This window comes from Oncorhynchus kisutch, linkage group LG13 (assembly GCF_002021735.2).
Source record: "Oncorhynchus kisutch isolate 150728-3 linkage group LG13, Okis_V2, whole genome shotgun sequence".
Classification (NCBI taxonomy): Eukaryota; Metazoa; Chordata; class Actinopteri; order Salmoniformes; family Salmonidae; genus Oncorhynchus; species Oncorhynchus kisutch.
The window spans coordinates 59,218,520-59,233,300 of NC_034186.2; the positions used below are offsets into that span (position 1 = coordinate 59,218,520).

Sequence of the window (14,781 nt, forward strand, 5' to 3'; positions counted from 1 at the left end):
GAATTCTGGAGTGTTGAACCCTTGTAATCTTCAAAGTACTCTTTACTGTCTTCAGAAAAACACAGACAATTAAAATGTTTTGTGGACCCAACCCATGGTGTTGCTTGATCATGGTTTGTGTAAACTTCACTTCTCACATCTCAGTTCTTTTAACGATATTCCTAGCAAGAGAGGTCTCCATGTTACTACAGCTCAGTGTAGAATAGTTGATAATATGCATTATCACTGCTATTTGGAATATCCATAATACTTCTCCAATACTCACAACTATCAAAGTGTAATGTCTCTATAGAGATAGTTATTATACAGTTATTCCAGTTGTAAACATATTACCATTAAATTTAGCAGTTTTGTAAAGTTTTTAAAGTGTGGTTGTTGGTCAATGAGATGAAAAGCAAAACAATTTTATAAAATGTCCCCGAATTGACTGATGGGTAAGAAATCAGGATTATGGGAGAAAGGGTCATCACTTTTCTGTTTCTGTCCTCTGAGTTTTCTGCCATCTGTCTGATGCAAACGTCATAGCAGTCCCCCTTGTGGCCTAAGTTGGAAAAACATACCAGTGCTTGAGCAACTAATCAGGTGGGAGGGTAAGTCTACATTTGAGTAAATACATAAATTGTTTGTTATCCATATCTTTGAAAAATATTTAGGCAGAATGCAAACTTAAACATAAAATAACAGTAAAAATCGTAAATCTCCGAGTCCTTTTAACTGTAACTTTGGAAGCCACTTCATTCTCCCATGAGAGTGCAGTAAATGAATCATACAGAGAAACTGAGTTTTTTTAAATGTAGATTTCAGATATAACTCATTATGAAACCAAAAAGTATTTTGTGGATTCCCAAACCCACAACAAATACACCTTTCTGAGAAGTTTTTATTCCTGTGCCTTACAATAAACCTGCATCCATATAGAACCATTTTAAAATAGTTAACGTTACACTCATTCTTACTTGTTACAAAGTAGTAGGCCTACCGGTAAAGTAATTGTTATGCTACAACTCCTGTGATTTTAGTTGAGTTATTTATGGTTGTGCTGCAGCGCCTCATTGCAGCACAACTGCAACTACTGGTACCTCTGTGTGCACGTTAAAATAATCAATCAAAGATCAAATCGTCAATCACTTAGTCCAGACAACGTATTCTACACGCACGCACGCACGCACACACACACACACACACCTAAGAGAGAGAGAGAAAATGATGTAACAACAAAAGCCCACTATCATATTTGATTAAAAAACAGAGTCCTCATTAGATCATACTTGACGTTCCTTCTGCCTTATTCCAAAAATGTAGTAGATAACACATTCTGAGGAAAAGTCAATTACACAATTAAATGACCATGTCCTCTTGCCCATAGGCTACATAGTTTGGTCATGTAATACAACCACTCTGTTCGTTTGAATGTTTACACATGCATACCTTTTGCAGTGCATGGCCATCATTGACTAGTCTTTTGGTCACTCATTTTTAAGTCACATTATGAAACATATCAAAGCTACCTACATTTATTTACCTATACTTTACTAAGCATTACGCACGTTTTCACATTGGCAAAATGTTTTCAACCCACTGCATTTATATTTTCAACACATCAAATTCATACAGGTGAACCTACAGGATTTAGCAAATACCTATTTAAATTGTTTTAGTAGAAATTTGAGAAAAGCTATCATATAGACTGCAATGAACTTTTAGCAAATTAAATACATGTAAATGTTCTCCTCTCCTTCCAACCGCGTTTTGTTAAATTGTTAACACATTTTCAAACAGGCATAATAACCTAATTGAGTAAAATTATATAGAAAATCTAATTCAGTATTTTTTTTTTAGCTTTGGACTAATAAAGCCTTATTGGTGGCACTCTTATCGACCACAAGACGATTTTCAATTCGATTGTGCCATACAGTAGCCATAAATGCGCAAATGTCGGCTACTGTATTAACTATGGCTGAAGCAACAGCTTGCAGTCTTAAGTGATTTAAATGGTAGATATGGAATGCCAAAGGCATTTTTCTTACGTAGAAAGTAGGCTATATTATTTATATATTATTATTGTTATTTTTACAATTTATTCATTGTAAATGTAATTACTGTTATTTTTTAAATATGTGTGTGTGTTATCTTTTCAATGCAAAAGCCTTTCAACAAGTTTGTCTCGTATAGCAGTTTTTATTATCTTTTCAACTGACATTGATGGAAATGAAACAATGAAGTGGTTATTTTTTTATCGCTTGTTTGGTTAACCATGGATGAAATGTTAGGCGCTGGTGCTGTAATTGATTTGATACTTAATGTTGTGCCAGGTTAGATACCAACACTACAAACCACTGCCTAGGAAGCCTATATAGTTCTATATTATCCGGCAGGACCAATTTGAGAGTTTGGACAATATAATGATCTGTTTTGCCATGCACCATTGTTAAAAAGAGGCTATGCGCACCCTCAAACAAATCTATCTTATGAACACGCAATGTTTCATATTATCGGTCGTTTTTCTTGACACCCAAACATGTGGCGTGTAGATATGAAAATGAATGAGTGTGAACGCTCTCCTGGCAGTCGGCTCCTATCTGCTATTCCCGAGTCGAGCTCCCTGGAGACCCTGGAGAGCGCGCCGGGAGAAGAGCGTTGTAAAAACTAAAGTGGGGCATGAGACAAGCTGCGCCACAGCTGGCAAATCATCGATTTGAGCATCAGAAACGGGGAGGGGCGGTTCGTTTACCTGCCACCCTTTCAAAGAAACCCTCCTCTCATGCCGCTACTCAAATCTAGCACACTCTCGCAGCACACGTTGCTTGCATTTGCGCTCAATTCTGGCTCTCCGAAGTTCAGCTTTGCGCAGTCTTCGCGAGTGCAATTTTGACAGCTCGTGTGTCTTTCTCAACCGGAATTGTCCGAGCAGTTTTGGATCCGTCAAGGTGGAGCAGACTCTATTAGAATTCTGAACTTTTTGATGGAAAACAAGAGGCTTCACGGTAACTGCTAACTTTGAAGGTATTGTTACATTTTCTCCTGAATAAATTTTTTCTCTTTCAATTCAACAGAACCTACTTATTTTTGCTATTTGCTATTTTGTAAGCTACCGACAGACTGGAATGTCCACCTATTTAAAAAATGTAGGTGTGATCCTTGAATGAACGGAAGTAGTCTTTGACAGTAAGCATTTAGGTCAGTTGACCAACAGTTTTCAGACCCTTTCTCGATAACCGACTTAAGGCCAAAATGCATCTAAATATTGGCACATTTATGTCTTCTATTTAGAGAAGACAATCTCTACGTTCTGAGTGCATGATTTAATGATATGCTATAGATGAAATACTACAATAGGCTATACTATGTAAATGTTTATACTTTTGTGTCGCGTTTAGTTCAGTTGTAAATAATAACTCGGCATATTCCAGGCTTAATAGGCACTCTTGAATGAGGTTAAACCGATTCATGTATATTGCGCATCTTGAGAGAACGCACCAACTCTGTGCTTCCTTATCTTTTCAGTTCCGTGATGTAGCCTAGGCTACCTGCAAACTTGGCTAGAAAAATGCATTACCTGACCAGTATTTGTTTTGAGTGAAGTCTTGGAATAACCACAATAGAAAAACATTAGCCATCTTTATTGTTATACAACTGTATATAGGAATAGATAACAGTGTCTTTGACAAAAGTTTTTTTTTTTTTTGTCGCGGCAGTTGTTTTACATACTGTTAGATGAATTATATACTTTCCGAACGTGACAGTTTGTATCACGTGTTAATAACAAGTAGGCTAAGTAGTCTATTAGCCTATACCAACAGGCCATGATAGCCCCCCCCCCCCCTTTTTTTTATTTGCCAATGGGTGTTTTATGAAGTCAAGTGATAATCGTTCAAATGTATGCTTATGCTCTTATGCTTATTTTAACACAGAACTCACACAATCCAACTAATTCATATAGTTTAAGATAGTTCTCCAGATAATTTTTACATTTTCCAGGATTCAAACAATAGGTGATCTTTAATAGTCAGAGAACATAGTTATTATACCGTACTACTTATATATCTAACACTGCACTTCATGAAGAATTGCTTTATAATAGCGTCATAATCAAATGCCTTGTAGCCTAATGGAACTCAAATAGTAAATGAAGAAATAAAGTGGATTGCGGACATAATGAATATCCCCATTTGCAGTGTCTTGCGTTGACAACATGTTTTTTTCAACTGATAGTGAGCATATTGGGTAAAAATAGTAATGATGGCCTTGATTTTTTGTCTAATTGAGGTTTTTGTAATTGTGCTGATACAGTGTTTTTAGAAAGATCCAGATGAGTGTGTGTATAAGGGCATGTTATGGGAAGTTGTAGTGTCCCATTGTGAGATTGTGTGGGCATAGGTGTGTTGTGGTTTTGTTCAGGTTCACGACAGACAGTCTCTTTCACATATCTCAGTACGGCTTGGATTCTTGACATGCCATAATCACTAGCATTGCTGCTGACTTAGATTAATCTGATCTGATTCACTGATCCCCGATAGGTAAACAAGCTGTCTATTGTCTCAGCCCTGAAAAATGTCATGGTATCTTTATTTCAGCTAATATTAATAAATCATTCAATATGGAAAAGATGCATTTATTAAAACAATTATTCCACAGGGACATCAGGTAAAAACAGCATGTTATGGAGAATTCCATTTACCATAGTTACATTTTAAGTAATCTTATAGTTAAGTTTTAAGTATTCTTTTACAGGAGGTAAAGTTTGAATGTCTAATATTTCTAACTAGCCTAATAAGCCTATGGAATATGTTATAGAAGAAGTTGATTCGACAAATCTAGAGTGTAAATATTTTTCTTTCCACTGCTGACTGTATGCTGAGAGTATGATAGTCCTGTATGCTGAGAGTGTGATAGTCCTGTATGCTGAGAGTGTGATAGTCCTGTATGCTGAGAGTGTGATAGTCCTGTATGCTGAGAGTGTGATAGTCCTGTATACTGAGAGTGTGATAGTCCTGTATGCTGAGAGTGTGATAGTCCTGTATGCTGAGAGTGTGATAGTCCTGTATGCTAAGAGTCTGATAGTCCTGTATGCTGAGAGTGTGATAGTCCTGTATGCTGAGAGTGTGATAGTCCTGTATGCTGAGAGTGTGATAGTCCTGTATGCTGAGAGTGTGATAGTCCTGTATGCTGAGAGTGTGGCACAAGCTGAAGAAAACCAGGTTATGGTTTTAGTAGAGGTGATTGTATCCTGTCAAATCTCTCACAGTTTGAGGAGCTGTTGTAGTTAATCTGGTCACTATTTCACAGAACAATGTCACAGCCCTTTTCCTGTCTTAGCGACCGTGTCACTTCTTGTAAGTCCTGATTAAGATGAAAGACTGAACGTTGAACGTTGAGCGCTGCTGTTAGCCCTCTCAGTCTCACTTTCTGCTTACTAAAACCAGTCTTAACACTTAGCTAGCCGTTGTGAAAGTGGCACACACACACACACACACACACACACACACACACACACACACACACACACACACACACACACACACACACACACACACACACACACACACACACACACACACACACACACACACACACACACACACACACAAACCTGTTACTTAACCTTATTTGACAGGAACAACACAAGTCAGATGGCAAGGACAGTGCTAACAGTCCAGATACCTAACAGGACACAGATCCAATAGTGATGCCCTGAAGAAGCCTATCAGTGTGCCATAATTTCATGTTCTCATACCCTTTTGCAAATTCCTTTGACATGTAATAATGACCATAAGGCAGAAGAAATACAGAGACTTTTAACTGTCTGTCTTTGCCTATAGATGTATTTGAGGTTATCAAAAGTCAGGTTAAATTTGTCAAGGCACCAAAGTGAAAGTAGTGTCCGCCTTTGTTATTGACAGCTCTGTAATAGCAGGAAATCAACCGACTGTTTGAGAACTGTTAGAAACACAGCTAGGGGATCTCTCCCTCTCCTCTCCACCCTTGTCATCCTGGTGGCACGTTTGCCTCACATCTCCAATAATTGCCACTTCATTTGTCAGGTCGCTCTAGCATACGGGAGCAGAAGATTCTGAGGGAGCGGAGGCATTGCAGGCTCAGCTGAACGTTGGCTGCTGCTCTTAACATACAGTACAGAAGACAGGAGTAGGGTGTGCAGCTCATAGTGCTCTTTCAGATGAGGTCCCCACAGCCGTTGAACAGCAGTTGTGGTAAGGGATGTAGGGTTGGAAGTACATAGTAATAGATACTAACGTACATAATAGGTGGGCGAGAGGAAACAACGTCTTCAGTTCATGTCCTGACCCTAAGAGACCAATTAGGCAGTACAGTACATCATAGAGGTTTCCTCTTTGCTACCTCTCCTCAAAAAACACACAATGATGTCTCAATGACACTGAACAACACTGACGTTTGAAACTGAATTATTCACTCAAGCTCCTTGCAGTGGTAGCTTGTTTTTGAAGAAGAAGAGAAAATGATGTGGATGTTAAATGGTAGAACCTCCAGACATTTGAGACTAAACGATGGCTTCAGGTTAGGGTGTAGCTAAAAGAGTTTGGGGCTTGTTCAAAATACCTCCTACGAAGATCTCTACGCTATTAAAATTCATACAGCAAAGTACTTGGAGAGTCTAGAGTTGGGTTGTGTCTCGCTGGGCTGAGACTGATATCTAGGGTAAAACCATTAATCGTCTTTACCACCCTCGATAATTAGCAGTGTAGAAATAACAGCTCAGCAAACAGTGAAATTATACCTGTGGTAAGGAGCAGAGTAAATACCTGTTTAGCTGCCAGCAAATGCATTTATTAGACTGTCGCCAGTAAATAAGAGGCCTGTCTCGTTTTTTGATGTGTGGCTCTTTGGGGATTCCACCTCCTCTGAAATAGGTCTGTTATGATTGCTAATAGAGAACAAAGGTAACAATGAATCTGAGACTTTTTGATGACATGCTGCAACCAGTTTTGGTAAAAGGTCTGTGTCTTAATAGGGATTGTTTGCACATTCCATGGCTCAGTGTCAAAAATGTAAAAAGGCCTGACAATTGCAGACATACCACCCTGGATGCGCACTTGTATGCAACTGCAGAGTTACAGCACATTTGGCCATGATCTGAGACTCCTTTAAAAGGGGGATATGTTGTCCCAGCATGTTGAAAACAATTTATTTTGGCATATGCTTTGCATACTGTTGATCCAGATTCCTTGGCTTAACGATAAAAGCTTGCATTGTTTCTGGTCCTCACAATCAGCACTGTTTGGTTGAATGGGGAGGCTGTCTTTCCACAGAGATAAATAACCAAAGTCTGTCATGTCGATTCTGTCACGGTTTGGCAAAATGACAATTCTGTAAAAAATTTAATAGCAATTGTTTGCATGCTTCACTGCACAATAACAAACACAATTTGAAATACATGTTGACTGATACCTTGAACTTTTTATAATTCAAATCACCTTATTTCAGGCCCAACATGTGTTTTGATTTCTTGAAAAAATGTGATTGTGTTTTATTTTTATGCTTGTCATTATCCGATCTGTGTAGGTTTTCCTGAATCCTTTGTTCAGATAATACAACAAAAAAGGAACCGAGTGCTTTGGTGGAATTTGCATCCTGCTAAGATCAGGTTGTTAATACCCACCCACATACTCCGATGAAACAAATTCAACCGATACTGTATTCTCTTGTACACACAAACACAACCTCAACCATTCCCTTGTCAAATGTTTTGTACAGTGGTGGATGATGCATCCTTTGACTGCAGATTAAATGTGCAGAGGAAAATATGTAGATACAACTGCATTGACATGTTGGCACTCCTTATCCAATGCTCCCACCCAGGCCTATGGAATGGTTGGCTCAGTAGCCTTTCTGTGTACTGGGCGTAGTAAACATTTGTTTCACCTGCCCACATTCACTTAACACTCTTAAGAGTTCTCCTGCACCAATCATAGTTTTGTCCTTTCAAGTATTCCCCACAGCAGAGTATATGGCATCCTTTGCACCATCTTTAGCCTCCCTCTTCACTGTGTAGCTCAACATCAAAGTGTGGACAAAGCCATCTTCAGTGTCGTTTCCCGAAACACACAACCCTGTCTCTCTAGCTATTAATTGTTGATATGTTGCAATCCACGAGGCAGAAATTAGAGTTCAAATTATTCAGTCATGTGATGAGCACTGGCCCTGCAACCAGTGACAGAAAAGTAATTTCCAAGGCCCTGAAACTGATGCTAGTTAATTGTTCTATGACTAATTTGTTTTATAATTCGATAAAAGCGAAGGGGGATAAACAAGCTGATACAGGGTCCTCTCACCAGCCTCGGGGACACAATCATTTGTTTTGAATCATTAATAAAGATTCCTGTGGGCAGATTAAAATGAGGCCAGCTCTGGCCCTGTGTTAATCTTGGCCCGGTCGTCGTCGTGGCACCACTGTCGCTACGGCTGCTGAGGCTCGGGACAGCGATCTTGACCTTATGATGCATATAGGCCCAGACAGACACAGAGCTGAGACCAGCTCAATCTCGGATACCGAGAAACCTGTGTTTCCGTGTGTGGGGGGAGTTGTACAGTGCACACCACACATCGTACTAGTGGTGGGCGTCAGAGTTCCGTTCTGTGTGGCAAATAGTATATTTTGTAAGAGCATGCGGCTTCTCTAAATCGTCACCGTCTCATTTCTGTTACTCTTTGATGCCGGCGTCTACGACTTGACGCATACTGTGAGGCCTGTTCAGAGGAAAGTGAAAAGGTCTTCCAGTAAGTGGGCAGGGACGTCGTCCGGTTCTACTTTGGACATTCATGTGATTATAAAAGAATTAAGCACTTAGGAAACTTTAAGATGTTCATTTGAATCACACTCTCTTTCTCCGATGACGACACAACACTGCCAAATCAGAATTTTAAAAAAATTATTTACTTTCTTTCACTTTTAATTAAAAACCATACTGACTATGAGGGCCAAATAGAGAGCCTACAACTCGTTCAGTTTAAAGAACACTATCCATTGCTGATATGGAATATCTTTCATATTCAGGTTCACTGCTTAACGACTGAGTACTAAAAGGATATCTCAGTTTCTCACTGATGTCTTTTTAGTAATAGTTTATTTGTATATGTGGCACACCATGCAGTACTGCTGGAAATGTCCCTTCAACTAAAACAATTTGCACCGGACACTATCCTCTTCAAGTTTCCATGTGACTTTGGTAATTGGTTTGCTGTCTACACACTCTCAATGCAAACACACTTGCAAATACCTACTACTGTATAAACAATATCTCATTAGTGGAGAGGGAATTTGTGCATGTACTATAATCATGTTTTGACATCAGCACACCAATATTAATAATACACAGATGATTGAATACCTCATTGGCTTATTAGTGCCTTCTTTTTTGTGTGCTTTCATATATCCCAGATCCTACACAGCCAGCTGAGATCTGCACTGACAGCATTACCCCATGCTGTTAGTATTCACACACGGCTAAGATGCAGACAGACTAATTTGTATTAGATAATCCAAATAATCGTATTAATGCCCATTAAAGTAGTGAGCATGACGATATCACAACACCTACATACTGTATGTGATGACACGTTCGGCGTCTGGGACAACAAAGAAGCCACGCCGTCCGAGACGCTAAGCTAACATTGCTGCGTTCGCTCATGCCGCTTTCTTTTGCAGGATCTTGACATGTTAAAGAGTAGATTATCAACTGGTTGTTAAAACTGACCTCGTACTTATTTTCTCTCCATTATTTAACAAGGGGCTTCATGATCGTTCTATGTGATGGTATAGTGAGGGTCAAAGAAGGGGCTACAATATGGCAATAACATTTGTAAGGTTATATATTATGGTGGTGCAAAAGATGGCAAAGGGGATAGTGCAATAGAAGGGATCATGAGTAGGTGTTGTAAAATGATAGTGAAATCGATTTCTGATTGCCATTTTCGACTTCTTATCTTACTTATAAAGGCCAGGTGCATGTGATTTGCCTACTGTTTATGGCTATGAATCTTGATACAAGCTTTGTATTGTAACTAAATCATATGGCTCAAGTATTACACTATTTAACAGAGATACATCTTTAAAGACATCCATTATGTTTACATCGTTACATGTTTACATACATGTACATTTTATTGAAGATGTGCATGCCAAACCTCTGCTTCATACTAAGGAGCTCAGCTATAACATCACCCATCTCTTACAAACATGTAATAACACATATGCCGTGGCCCTGGTAAATCTATCACAATAGTGTGTTTGTAATCAGCTGGTATTGATAGAGTCCTTTCAGTGTGAAAACTATTTTTTTCTCTCTCTGATACAAAAACCTATATGTTAATTGATAATCAGTACTGTTGATTCAGTGGTGCAGTCAGTGCAAATCTGTGCCCTTCTGGATGTCAGAGGGTTTTCACAGCCATGTTTGTGCCAACGTCGCTGGCAGTGGCAGCACCTGTTGGCAGTGCCAGAACCTGGCTGGCAGGGTTATCAATGCTCTCTGATGGTCTCCCACAATCACAGTGGAAATGACAGCGGCTGCTTGCGTCACGGCAGATAACAATTTGCCCGACTATAGCTCGCATTCGCTGTTATTTCTATGTCCATGCCCACTCTGACAGATATGAAAATGTACACCCAACCAAATGTACAGCAAGCGTCATGTGTAGTCTCTCAAAAACCATTTTGATAAAAAAAAACATTTTATGTATTTGGCTTTGAATTTTCCCAATGTGTTATATAAAACCTTGACCCTGCTATTACAGGTGATATCATGTGAAATGAGCAATGGATTTCACCCCAAAACATTGAGTTGTTTTTATACATCACCAGCAGTAACACTGTAATAACATAGTAATAGCCCCAGAATATTGCGTTGTCCTTTTCATCTTTATTATCATGCACCTTACTTGATTAAAACAAAGTAATACTGCAGTACTCTGTTGATGAATGCAGTATGAATTTGTCAGTTTAGACAGTTTTTACATCTCTGTACAACCCAACATTTTATAGATAGGCTACTAAGTTTATTGAATTGTGACATACACCTGACTAGTTTGAACCTCAGTAAGGTTTTAACATTGGAGCATACAGTATGGGTTTCCGGTGACAGGCCACAGACATGGGACAGCATCACTTACCGGCAGCACAGACTCACTGCTTTGAAAGTGACTGACATTGAGCTAGGTGTTGTTGTTGTTGTTTACTCAAGACAGTGTTCCACCTCAACTTGATACCACTGAATCTTACCTTGCTCTGTTTACTTCTGGCTCAAACGTTTTTTCAGCAATACAATCATTGGGAATACAGTGACTTGGGTGCTCTTTCTGTCAAAAAACATAAAACACTTACATTTGTATATGATAAAGAGGTAATCTGCTGGGTCAATCCTTATAAAGCTTGAACACCATAAAGTATTACCCTCTTGGCTTAAAACTCCTTAAACATGTATGAACTAAGAGTTTCCCTGAGCTCAATATGTCTCATCTCTAGGAACCATCTCTCAGGAATTTAAGAGAAACCCTCTTTTGAAGAGTTGGACTTTTTATCACAAATCTTTTCCCCTTACATATTTCCTTCTGCTCGCCTCTATGCGTTATTGACAAAACAACAGGTTTTTTGTTGTTGTGTGGGAAGAGATTTATGATTTGGCTTAACATTTCTGGGAGCTATAGGCCTTACCATGGTTTATGATTAAATACTACAATATATGCAACATTTTGTTTCTATATGCAGCATTTCCTCTGTGTTTGACCAAAGAGGTAGGCAATCACTGCACATATAGAGTTTGTGTTTATGGTTTGCCAGGTATTAATGCATCCTGTTTTGGTTGGTTTCCTTTTTAGCTTTTTTTATGAATTTGGACTGCCTTGTTTTCATGTTGTGTTGACAACATGCCTGATATACTGTACCTAATATCTTGGTCTGTCTCTGTAAGTATTTACACCCACATATGTTTTTGTTTATAGTCCCCTGCTGACAATCTTTTCGTGTAGAATAGTGTTTTATCTCAGGGTATGCAGGATAACTGTAATGATTTGCATTCTTTGATTCTGTGTGACAATTGATGTTCTCTCTACGTTGTTTGTGCAAACATATGTTTTATAGCATCGCTGTGCTGTGCACATTCCCATTTGAGCGAGAATAATTGTATTGTGATGTATATAGTAATAGACAGCAACATTGCTTTCAGTTATAGACAATACTTTGTCTATAACAGAGGTTGTAAGGCACTTGCCTTGAAAGTGATGTCCTTGAGGTGCGCCTCTAGGGTCTTGGGAAGGTCACACTCACTCTACTCTCTCCCAGTCCCCCCTCTCTCCTGTACGAGGTTAGGACAGTGCCATATTTGTGGTCAGGGAAAGTCAGTACCGTAATCCAATCTTTTTAGTAGTAGAGGATTGGCTATGCTCTCTATTGCGTTGTCACCCGTGTGTAGGGCTGCTCGTAGCATGTGTGAAATGAATGCACTGTGTACATAAGCTATTTTAGAAAGGCACCAGAACATCTTTTGCTCACCACCCTCTACTTCTATGATGTGTGCTGTAGCAATAAGACATATTCAGCCAGTGAGGCACCTCTAAGTGATATGCAAACACAGTTAACAGGCTTATGTTCACACCTAACAGATTTGATCTGTCTTCAATAATCATAATATTGGAGCCCGGCATTATTATTGTAGGCTATTATTCATCTTATTATGGGAAAAGTTCAGGAAAATAATAGTAACCATGTAATAAACAAACAGCCTATTAAAATTTGGGATAACAGTTTTGTTTGTTTGTTTCTGTATTTGTTTGTACAATAAGAATAGCTTACGGGTCGAGTAGGCTACTCAGGACTGACGTAGATCAATAGGCAAAATGGCATGGGAGTTCATCTATTGTGCTCTCTCAGATAGCATTTCAGTGATGCGCGGTTTATATCGGCCTATTTTAACAATTTCACACATGGTCCTCCTGTAGCCTATATAATGTCCATTCGCATAGCATCTCGAATATGTATAGCCTATGCTCGCCTCTGTGTATGTGCATGTGTGTTATTCAGTAATAAATGCAGAACCGCCTCACTCTAATCAAGCTGATTAAAAATTCCTGCGCGCACAGCCGGAAATCGCACCATCCTCTGTTTTCTTTCCACTTTTTACTTTATTTTAGGTTCTCCACTCCGCCAGGACATCGGCTGTCGCGGGTGGCTGCATTCAACACTCGACATGCGGGTTAAATCGTCTTGTTTTGGGGGTATTTTCTTTTGAAATGAGGAGGAGAAAGGGAAAGCACAGGCAGCACCAGCAAGGGGAGTGATGAGTCAATACAACTCATAATTTAATGGGGACACAGAGGGGGAAAGCGAGAAAGAAAGAAGAGCTCCCGTCCGGACGTTAATCAAACCAGCAGAAAGAACACATATCGCAAGCAGATGTTATGCATCCATAGCAAGCCTTAACTCGACATTGGAAAGTAAATCGCACTTTTTAACATGGGTGTGCATATCGTTGCGCCATCGTCTCTACATGAGATAGCAGATCATTGTCGAATTTTTTTTTTCTAGAGAAGCCGAATTTATTTAATACACGTTATTTTTGTATGCGTTTATACATCAGGATTGTTCGCGACTGGTAGAAATAACAGATTTCAGCACCGCTTACCACTATCCGATGTTCTATTCACGAACGACTGACTGATAATCGTGGTGGATACGTTGTGTTAACTCGTTGCACTTGTAACCGATGGACTATGCCCGAGACAGTTAGCCAGTTTATTGTATCAGGTGTTATTTTCCTCCGCTACTTCTAATAAGACGTAAGAATGACTATTTTTCCAGTGAGAAAATAATTCGATTTATTTAGGCTATACTGTACATACTTAATTCCTTACCAATGTTATCGTATCCCAGTCTGTCTCGACGTCTTCTTTTATATAGATTTGGGTTGCTCTTTTGTATATCAACCTTTCATCTCTCAAAAGAAGAACACATTTCTGTAGAGGACCTATCATTTAAAATTAGAAAGCATCAGACATTGAAGTTGTCTTTCCCTTGACAAAACTTGAAGAAGACATCGTTCACCAAGACTGCATTATATGCTTTCGAGTTTTGACGTGCTGAGTTTCAGGTTGGTTTGTCCTAAATGTAACTTAACTTGTGTTTTGCACTCTTGCTTGTCTTTTTTAAAGGTCATTCAGAAATCCTGCCCTGGACTACCACCATATCCGGGTCTGGATTCTGTTGCCCCCCCCCCCCCCCCCCCCCCCCCCCTATTTAAATAATTAGTTGCTTCATTGCATATCATGAATGAGATAGTTCATGATCATTTGTGTGCTGGTGGGAAGGTGGGGATACATTATTTTGACCTGTTCAGTTTTTGTTTAAATATTTAAAAAACCTTTCTATTGCACAATGTAAACACTGTATAATAACCCATCTGAATTTAGCCTTATTTTTTACCAAAAAGAATGAAACACCATTAACAGATAATTATTCAAATGTTGCTAAAGAAAATGGTGTGTATTGGGTGTTTAACCATGTCATTCAGTTGTGGAGAGCCTGTCAAGGTGTTGATTGTGTGCTTCCTGCAGTCAGTGGCTGTGTATGTGGGCGGCAGGTAGCCTAGTGGTTAGAGTGTTGGGCCAGTAACTGAAAGGTTGCTCGATCGAATCCCCGAGCTGACAAGGTAAAAATCTGGCGTTTTTCCCCAAACTGTTCCCTGGTAGGCTGTCATTGTAATTAAGAATTTGTTCTTAACCTGACTTGCCTAGTTAAATAAACTAAAAATGTGT

General features: G+C 39.2%; 1 protein-coding gene across 13 annotated transcripts in view; it reads left to right on the plus strand.

Annotated features, from left to right (window-relative positions):
- The first annotated feature begins 2,761 nt into the window (after window positions 1-2,761).
- LOC109902069 (DNA-binding protein SATB1-like) overlaps window positions 2,762-14,781 on the plus strand; it is a 53,124-nt gene continuing 41,104 nt past the window's right edge. For 12 of the 13 annotated variants that reach the window (XM_031786717.1, XM_031786719.1, XM_031786721.1 and 9 more), the window contains exon 1: window positions 2,762-3,003. The gene's annotated coding sequence lies outside the window, so the exon portion shown is untranslated. Of the gene's footprint in view, window positions 3,004-13,090; window positions 14,118-14,781 lie in introns of those variants that run through there. The other variant, XM_031786718.1, reaches the window with a different exon arrangement.